This window comes from Copadichromis virginalis, unplaced genomic scaffold (genome assembly GCF_057382275.1).
Source record: "Copadichromis virginalis isolate Kocher_CV1m ecotype Utaka unplaced genomic scaffold, C_Virginalis_male_GT1.1 unmapped_scaffold_1, whole genome shotgun sequence".
NCBI lineage: Eukaryota > Metazoa > Chordata > Actinopteri > Cichliformes > Cichlidae > Copadichromis > Copadichromis virginalis.
Genome location: NW_028188589.1, coordinates 7,583,469 through 7,594,124, shown reverse-complemented (window position 1 = coordinate 7,594,124; position 10,656 = coordinate 7,583,469). Strand labels below are relative to the sequence as shown.

Genomic DNA, 10,656 nt, shown 5'->3' with positions numbered 1-10,656 from the left:
GAAAAGAAGAAACACAGTGCTGTGTCAGCGTTAGACATATAGATATATCCTTGCTTTTAATACATTTGAAGGTGGGTGGGAGAGGTGCTTCTCCGCGTAGTCTACGGTCTCTTTGGGATCGGTAAAGCTTTTCCTCACATCACCATGGCTCACTAACAGCTTTGCAGGGTATAGCAGTCTGTACCTGACGCCGGTCATCCCACGTAGTCTTCCTCTCATATTTGCAAATGCGGCTCTGCGTTTCCAACAGAGGGAGGGAAATCTGGGAGGATGTTTATTTTAAAAACCCTTATACATCAGGTTCTTGTTCTCTGCAGCTTTCAGCAGAATCTCCTCACCAATGTGGTAGTAGTGCAATCTCAAGATGATGGGCCGAGGAAGATGACTTTGTTTGGGACGCTGGCGATTCGCTCTATGTGCTCGATCGATGAGTGGCTTCTCCTCGAGAGATAGCGCCTCCGCCAACAGGTGTGAACCAACTCAGTCATCTTGGGTCCCTCTGTGCCTTCTGGTATTCCTGCAGTTCTTAAATGATTCCTCCTGGAGTGCCTCAAGAGCTCCACATCTCTCATCTAACTTCTTTACCTCCGCAGACAAACGCTCCACAGTGGCCTGGAGAGTGGCGATGGTGTCAGAGTGGTTCGAGGCACAGTCCTGCAGTTCAGTCAAAGTGTTATCATGCCTGGCCACGTCGCTTTTTATGTCCGAAATTGAGGGCTGGATGCTCTGGTTCAAGGATGATATCTCGCCTCCTATGGTGGTAGAAATCTCTAATATGCAAGTGTCCAGTGCTAGTTAGTTAGTTCTAGTTCTAGTGGTTAGTGGGGCTTTATTTGATGATTCTAGTGTGTGTTACATTGTTGTCATATTGTTGAGTCGCAGAGCTGTACAGTGTTACAGTTTCTGTAGAGTCTGGTATAAGGAACTCAGATCCCTCTGTGAATAATGTTCACTGAAACTGATCTGTAGTTAATGAACTAGTCAGGATTTACACTAGAGAATGTTTCTGCCATTACATGGCCTGTATTTGTAGCGCGCTTTACTCGTCCCTAAGGACCCCAAAGTGCTTTTTTGCCCAAGGACACAACGACCGAGACTGTCCAAGCCGGGGCTCGAACCGGCAACCTTCCGATTACAAGACGAGCTGCCAACTCTTGAGCCACGATCGCCCCACATATTGTTGTCTTTTGTTGCAGACACCAAGTGTTGAGATCCTGTCTCAACCTCCTACATTCTTCCAGCAGGTTACACATTATTTTTTGTATTTGGAATCAAATATATGTGTCAGTTGGGCCTAGTGCAGGGGTCAGCAACCTTTAACACCCAAAGAGCCTTTTGGACCCGGTTTCCACGCAAAGGGTCAGGGTTCGGGAAAACACTGGGAGCCGCAAATACTTTGTGACATCTAAAATGAAGATAACACTGTGTATATTGTTTTTACCTTTATGCTTTGTGTGAACAACTACAGTGTGTTGCTTATGAAATCCATGAAGTGCTACAGAGAAAATTACATTTGATTTATGTAATGAACACATTTTGAGCTCTTAAAGAAATATAACAAAGGAAAGCTGAACTACAATGATCCATGTAGCAAACTCAAACTGTTATATCGCCTTTGGGCTTTTGGAGCCTTGACCTGACTTTTAAAAAATAATTGGAAAAAAGCTCTATGCTGCTACAAAATGAAAAATAGATATTTGCAAAATTCTGCCTAAGTATGTATTTTATGCTGACATAATGTGGATCCCAAGATCCATAACTGGCCTACCTGGGGCTGAAAGTCTCCATAAATGCAGGCGTTTCGGCGGCTACACCGGCTTCCACGAGTGTGACGCTTATTTTGAGAAAATAATAGAATATAAATGTATTTTTATATTTCAATATCACAATAATCTTCCAATGTAGAACTACAAGTTAAAAAAGAAGTAACATAAATCAAATCCACTTCAGCTAAATACTTCTCATTTATTTCCATCTTACATGCTGTGACTGCAGCCATTCCCACATCTCTGTGAATGGGACTCATGGACATGGATCAGTGGTTGTTGATCAATGGTCCTGAGAATCTGCATAATTAAGATGAAGGAACGGAGCTCCCAGCCCATCGTTCCTGCAGCTGCTTTCAGTCTTTATGCAAATGTCCTGTTTGTAAGACTGAAACCTGCAGCTGAGACTGAAGACGTCACCTGATGATGACGACACGTTTCTCCCACAAAACGCTGCGTCCAGATGAACAGAAGCAACAGACTCACTTTCCTGGATGATTGAGATGCATCAAGACTTCATTGTGTGTTACTTCTCATTCAGCACAGACACATTATTCCTGTTAGGTCATGTCAGCTGTCACTCAGTACAAGCACAACTGTGAACAACACAAACTTCTCTTCAATGTGTCACAGAAACACTAAGTGTGAGAGCCTGTATGACACACAGGACAGACTGTAAGCTCTGCTGGCTGCACAGCACTTTGTAGCAGTTTTCCAACATGTCCTCCACCCGTGATGTCAGTGGTGGGACCCCAGTCACAGCACTCAGCACCACCTCCTTTAAATGGATTTTATAGCAGTTCCTCCCGTTACTCGGTGCAATGCTTCTTAAATGTGTTTTTGCAGGATAAAACACAGCAGGTGGTGTAGAGAGGACGTCAGCTGACGGAGCAGAGGGAGGCAGACTGTGGATAAATGACAGAGTGAGAGGAGAGCAACCATGACAGAAGCACAGGTGTGGCAGATAGAAGTGGCTTTATAGACACTTATTGTCAGTCCTCGTGCATGCTGTGGAAATAAGTGTCTGTGTCATGAGGTGACATGTGAGCTTATCTTTGGTCAATAAAGCTGAACGACCAGTTTTCACTTTGCTTGTTACGCTTGTTTAGTGACGTCTGGGTTTCTGTGGAGCCCGAATTTTGATGAGTTCTGGTGAAATCATCTGAGATCATCTGAGCATCGGTGAAGAGTCAGCAGAGAAAGTGTGGGACAGAAGTTTGCTTTGGACACATGGACTGAAATCAAAAAGTAACAAACAGGATTTCCAATGGACAGTATGGAGAAGTGAAAGTACACAAAGGCTGTGCTGGAACACGTGTGTTACACTTTTTGACAGCTGAGAACAAAACACAATATTTTGCATCATCTCTGCAGTGTCTCTTCTTTCCTCTGCTGTTGTGCTTTTAGCTCCAAACTGTTTCAAATGGTTTGTCAGCAAGCTGACCTCTGACCTCTGCAGTACTAACTCCTGACCCGTACAAAGAGCGGGCGTTTCTGACCTTTGACCTGCAGCTGTATGTCTCTCAGTCTCAGTTCTTCTCTCCGTCACTGATGGAGCAGGTGTAGTTGCTGCTGACAGTCAGTCGTTTGTTTTCTCAGAGTGAGGCTGAAGTCTGAACTGTTCAGAGCATCAGGTCTCATCAACGTGCGCTGCTGTAACGCCGCTTTGTCCTCTGAGATCACCAGGTATGAAACCTGAGTGCTGACAGAGCAGCATGTTCCCCCTCATTCACCTCCACCACCACAGCCAAGGCATGCTGGGAAACTGAGGACACACAGACGGAGAACTGAAGTGTCTGCTGTGTGTTCATCTCAGAGTCCTCACAGGTGACACATTAGCTCCAGAACACCAAGCCAGGTGTTTGAAGCCTGACAGGGATTCTTCCCATCCAGAGGGAGGATTTAGCTGCACAACAATGAACATTAGTGTGTAGTTTAGAAACACAGACTGTGCCTGCACTGCATCTAGTGAAGAAAAGTGTTACTGCGAGAGAACCAGGCTCCTTTAAAGCAGCTGATATTAAGGTTGAAAAATCAACAATAAGCTGATGTAATCAACGTTTCACAAAATGGTCAGCAGCTAAAATCTGGAGCCGTTCTTTGGTGGTAATTAACAGTTTGTTCTTGTTAGCTAATTATGTCATTAAAGGTAGCAGCAGAAGCCTTGTGTTGAAAGCCCATTCACTCACACATTCACACAGTATGTGTGTGTCTGTGTTACACTGTGGACATCCCTTCTGTTGGAGCGCCATCTTGTGGCAGGTTTAAGAAATGTTCTTCTTGTAAATCCAAACTGATGCACCTCCATAGCAGACTGTGGAGGCTTTCAGTGACATGAAGACTTGATTTATACTGTCATATTCTCCTGTTACACAAAGCACAGCACGCTGAACATGGATGAACTGAAACTCCCAGCATCTGACTGAGGAAAAGCACAAATCATTCTCACACTGACTCCTGCTTGATTTTAGATTTGCTTTCAAATCCTCACACTTTCATATGAAGCACTAAATGGGCTCCAGACTGTTTATCTCAGCTTCCTGTCAAACACACTGCTGCTCACACCGAGGCTCAGTTTACTCCTCCAGCCTGGCTTAACCTGCTGTCTGTTAAAAACAGTCCCACACTCCTCTGTTTAATCCTTCTGATCAGACTCTTTGATTTTGTATTGTTTTTACCTGAAGTTGTGTTTTTGACATGGTTCTGTCTGTGAAATAAAGCTCACACACACACTGCTACAGTCCTTCATACACTTAGAAATGAAGCTGCTCCTTTCCTCAGTGCTGACACATAAAGAAGAGTTGGTTTTATATCCAACACGTCTCTGTTCCAGAAAACAGCTTCAGCAGCCTCTGAGTCTGAACTTGGAGTTGGTTATAAGCCACAGGCCTGTGTGCACAGCAATGAGGAAATATAATGCAGTAAGTGAAACATGGATGTGTGGAACAGATTATCCCAAAGGTTGATTCTGTTCATCTGGACGTTCTCAGTGAAACATTTGGTCTCTCGGTCAGGTGACTCCTTTAGTCTCAGCTGACTGCAGCTTTCCAAACCTTTGTCACTGGATCACTCACTTCATCTCCAACGTGTCCCTGACACAGACAGCTGGAGCCGTTACAGCAAAATCATTGATCATCGTTTTTAGAACATTAGCTGGTGTTGGTGGGCAGGCTAGCAGTGCTAATTGTTAGCACTAGTTCTGCTGCTCTCCCTTTGTCTCTGTTATTGTTGGTCTTTAGTGAACAATAGAAAGTGTCTTCATGAGACTGTTGCCTAATGTTCAAATGTAGATAACACCACCTGCACCAACTTGTTACACAGCACAACCCTCTGGTGTAGCTTTGCCCATACGGTAAAAAAATATATTTTAAAATACATTTTAAAATATATTTATATATTTAAAATGTATTTTAGCACATATATTTTTTGGTCATTTTTTGTATATTTTGAAATATATTTCAAAATACATTTTGAAATATATTTATATATTTAAAATGTATTTTAGCACATATATTTTTTGGCCATTTTTTGTATATTTTGAAATATATTAATAAAATATATTTCAAAATACAATTTAAATGTATTTAAAATCATTCAAAAAAATATAAATTTAACCCTTCATATATTTCTAAGAAAACACATTCACATGTAACATCTGAAAGAAATCTTTATTTGATGTTTAAAACATACATATAGCATATCAATCAAGCAAGGAATATTCATTTTATAAGTTTATTCTCATTACATACTTAAACATTCTAAAAGAAACACACACACATATACATATATATGTGTATATATATATATATATATATATATATATATATATATATATATATATATATATATATATATATATATATATACACACAGTCTCAGTTCCCCCAGCTTTCACTGCAATCCTCAAAGCCCTTCTGGACACGCTGGGAAACCCCTTCCTTACCCCCACTGTAACAAACAAAAGTCACAGTTCTATTACTTTTATCAGAGTTAAAATAAAAATGTGATTTATGGTAGCTGGCTTCATTTAGCAAACAGATATTTCTGTTTATACAGATACAGATATTAATACAGATATATTTTACGCATAATTTTACCTCTTTTTTTTCCTAGATGGGAAGTCTATCCAGTTCACATTACAGTAATGCTAACACCCCTTTTGGTCGTCTCTCCTTACCTTCCAGCATTCATAAATCTGTTGACCTTCTTTGTCTGAGACCAACCACTACAATGCATCATCACCTATTTGTATTGGTAACTTACTTTACAACCTATTTTAATGGTTGCAAAGTAAGTTACTTGTGGTGTATGCAATTTTAGATACACAGAAAGTCTTCACTTACTATATATGGCTGTCATAGTGTCCTTATCAAGGGCAGTTCTTCACTCTGCGCCGATGTCCGTTTTGCTCTGTCCTCCTATAAAAAGCATGAACATTTGAGTGTTTGACTAGTTTTAGATTTCCAAAAATTTGATATTTGTACAACTAAACATTTGAACTACAATTATATGCTATTGAGCGATACTTTTATGGGTAATTTTTGGTAAAGAAACTGGTGACAGAGTTGTAGGCTTTTTAAAGTACTATTAGCTAACCATTTGAACTGACTTTCAAAGCTGATTACCTTTTAAATTGCTGTGGATCAAAACCTCCAGTGGGAAGGCGGCCATTAGAAGAACACGCACCATTGAACCTGAAAATAACAAAAACAAACAAAAAACAGAACAATATATAAGAGTCCGGTAGGGTAATAAATCTCTTCTGAAGCAATATAGTTATTTTGGGTGAAAAACAAAACATTCCTCTAAAATATATATACTGACATCAGCAATCAACATCATGATTGTAATTATTTCCTTTTTAGTACATCTACTGCTGTTTGCATGTGTCAAGCACTACGACTGTATCTATGCATATAAATTCACCATATATATCCAGCAAAAATGTTTTGTTATAGGAAAACAAACAAAGGCATTCAATCAGAGGTGAGAAATTAATTGGGAATATGAATTATAGGTGAACTATTCTTTACCTACTAGCAATCAAGCTTCTTTAACCAAGAAGCTTGAAATATTTGAATGTAAAATAAAATAAATAAATAAATAATAATAAAAATAACATGATGTAATTAAAATGCACAACTTACATTAAGGAAATCTGCATTTGTATCCACAGGCTAAAAGTAAAACAGTAAATGTGTTAGTAATAGTACAGGTATTTGTAAAAAAAAAAAAAAAGAGGCAGTAACTGTGACGCTTCTAGTGGGATGCTAAATGCAGAGATTTATATTTACAGTATAATACTGCATGTACGGGTAGCTGTGTTGTGAACTGTAACTGAATATTAGAGAATCTCAGAGAAATTAAATGTATTTATTTTTTGAATTTATCAATCATAAAACCGTCTGTTTTGAAGGCCTGTTACGATAACGACTTTTTGTTGGTCGGTATATTGCCCCATAAACAATTGCGACAAGTTATGTCATTGTCATTTTAAGACCATTTTATGTCTTTGAATGTATAATCATAATATAACACCATAATAATGCAAGATCTACACACTTTCAATTGACAAACCAACATCTAATTCTTAAAGTATTTAGATCATTGAAATTAGGAATCAAAATATTAGATACCTTAAAAACTTGAATAAATAGTAAGTTTTCTAACAAATAGAAAACAATGTTATTTAATGTTATTGTTTTGTTATCATTATATTTTATTTTTGTAAATATAATGGCACATAAATTACATCATCAACAATTATTGAGGTCATGTACATGTACTGTGTGTTAAGTCGATATATCGATTATTGTGATAGGCCTACTGTTTTGGTATCATAACGAGCTTGTCAAACATGCATGACCACTAAACAATGTCTAAGCAGTAGTATTGGTCTGAATGACAACAAACATAACTAGTGTTTTGGAAAATCTGTTAGAAAACAGTTATTTCAATAATTATGATTAGCATGTGACACAGACACCGCATAAAAAACTACAACAACAAATACTTACTTTAGGAGGATGGGGGAGGGCAGCATGAGGTTGAGACTTTGACATCTGTAAAAAACAAATTCATGTATTACAAACAAGTCACTTAAAAATACATTAATGTGGCAGACTGTTCCCTGTTCAGATGCAGTGTATAAGTACAATCAGGGCTGTCACAACAATGGGGTGGGGCCAAGTGGCTGCAACCCTAGGTACAATGTGCAGGTATATATAATTACATATAATATATGTGAATAAAGCAAGAATCTGTTTAGGTTAGTCACTGTGCTGACTGATGTTTGCTAGGTTTATATGATTGCAAACTGCACAAAAACAACAACAGCAACAACATTAATGACAATGACAAACAAAATTACTTACATTTATGTAAATCTCACATTAGGAAGATCTGCATTCGATTTCATGGGCTGAAATAAATAGGCAGAAACATTACTGCTAAAAAAATAAAAAACAAAAACTCTAAAAAGCCTAAAAATGACTTAAAAAGCAAGGAAATGTGGAACATTGTAATTAGCGAACATTAATAAAGCATAACTGTTCTTTCTTTCTAACCTTGGTAAGTACTCTGTAGCCAGAAGGAGAGGTAGGATTTCTGTGAAAGCCAAATTAAATGTGAATAGGCTTTGATAGTTATTGAGAAGGCAGAATAATAAGAAAAGGCAAAAGTACGTCACAATATAATTAATTAAGTTACATATTTTGATTACCAAATTATGGAAGCGTGGAGCTGCCACCCAGGCAAAAGAAAAATAGAGCTTCACGTTATGACGTGAAATGTTTATTGTTCTAACATTATGCTTTTCATGTTTGTATAATACAGTGGTTCTTAACCTTGTTGGAGGTACCGAACCCCACCAGTTTCATATGCGCATTCATTGAACCCCTCTTTAGTGAAAAATAAAGTGTGTTTTTTTTTCAAATTAGACGTAGATATGTTTTTTACTGGTGCACAAAATGAGCCGTGCACGTCACAGCGGAGGCTCTGCCGAACCCCTGAGACCAACTCACCGAACCCCTAGGGTTCGATCGAACCCAGGTTAAGAACCACTGGTATAATATAATATCACATTATTATAATATACATAATTGTCACGTTCGCACAATATTGTACGGACGTGATAATTATGTGCATTTTTCGTACAATGTTGTTCAAACATGTTGTTCAAACATGATAGTATATTGTTAGAACGATAAACTTTTCACGTTATAACGTGATATACTTATATTTCTCTTTTGCCTGGGTGGCAGCTCTACGCTTCCGTTCCAAATAAGCGAGAATAAAGTAATATTATATGGGAAAAGGCACCTGCTAGCTTGATGATGGAGGCTTCTTAGACTGGCCACCCGCCTTGGCTTCTTGTCGCCACTCCATGAAATAAAGGTCCGTTTCCTCCATGCCGGCTAATTATTCATCCTCATTAAAATCTCGTATATGTTCAGTTGGCAGAATTGAGAATTTTACATCTTCCAACCACTTAATTAACGCGAACATAATCGGCTTGTTTCTTCCCGTCTCCTGTATCCGGCCGTTCCTCTCGCTGTCAGATTTCGCGCCTCAGAGACGTCGTTATTTTTCAAAAAAAAAAAAAAGAAGAAAGAAAGAAACAGCAACAACTACTAAAGAGAGTTTTTGCACGTTCATTGCACATTTGTGGGAATGTTTAAATATTTAATTTTTATTAATTACTTTTCATTATATCTTTATTTTTTAAACCACCGTGGCAATGCGCATGCGCATACACTCCTGCACGCAAAGGGCTTTGGAGTTGACGTAATGTCGCAATGCATTGTGGGAGCGCAGCACCATCTTGGCAGGTCACGAATCAAAACAAGTTTGCTACAAACCATTCTGAAACGTAGCTCAAAAGAAAATGACGGTATAGAGACAGATTCTGTCCAGATGCAAAGAGACGGTACTTGATTGTTGAAATGTGGACCCGTATGAAATATAGCCGTGGAGTAGAAACCCTGAAGACCAAACCGCTATTGACTTAGCATGATCTACTCTCATACCTTGTCTGTGGAGTCAGAGCATACACGGCGCACCAATTTCGCAATTATAAATCTCTGGAGGCGCACATCCAATTCACCAAGGACTGGGTACAAGATTTGGCTATTTTTAAGCCTCCACGTTGTGATTACGCCGTCATTCAAGCAAAGGTAAGTCAGCTTGAGTACTGCGAGTAAAATGCGTTTGATTCCCCCCAACATTCAAATTAGTGCTAGCAAAAATTCATTCGTGAGGGGGAAATTACAGTGAGAACATGTAGAGGCTCTGTTAGAGGGATAACATAGTGAGTTCAGTGCATTGATGTGACATTGTCCTGAAGGATTTAGTTATTCTTTATGGTTAAAGAAATTGCCCTAATTAATTCATATTTATTATAAATAATCCTAATTACACATCTTGCTTCCTTGTTTGTGTCCTGTGTCACTAAAAATACATTCTGTTTTAGTTTTATACATTGATTAATGACCTGCAGAATCTGCTTGTCATATTAGGTGTCCATAGTTGTCACTTAAAGTCGAACTTTATGTTTTCTCCCTCTTGAAAGTGATTACATCCTTGCATTACATACTTTAGATTCATTTTTTGCTGATAGGTTTCTAAAAAGAAACATGCAGATTTAGAATATAACATGCAGCGTTCTATAGATGGATACATAAAAACACTTTATTTGTTACATTTATGATAAATGGATTTGAAAGTAAATAAAACACATTTGTGTCGGCCTTGGCTCATAGTTCTTGTCTTTAAATGAACTTTGTCTGTGTGTGTTTCAGGTCCTGCACTCTTAAAAACTGAATTGCAGCATTGCAGCCACAGGTCATTGTGAGCATCACAGGGAAGGTTGAAGCCGCCCACTGCAGCTGTA

At 38.6% G+C, this 10,656-nt stretch overlaps 1 long non-coding RNA gene across 1 annotated transcript; it reads right to left on the bottom strand.

Moving 5' to 3' along the window:
- Positions 1–6,078: 6,078 nt before the first annotated feature.
- On the bottom strand, positions 6,079–9,372 carry LOC146679713 (uncharacterized). The gene is made up of 7 exons (XR_014918501.1): positions 9,087–9,372; positions 8,333–8,372; positions 8,141–8,187; positions 7,784–7,828; positions 6,914–6,943; positions 6,392–6,460; positions 6,079–6,184 (listed from the first exon to the last, which is right to left on the bottom strand). It is a non-coding gene; the product is annotated as an uncharacterized LOC146679713 (long non-coding RNA).
- Positions 9,373–10,656: the final 1,284 nt, after the last annotated feature.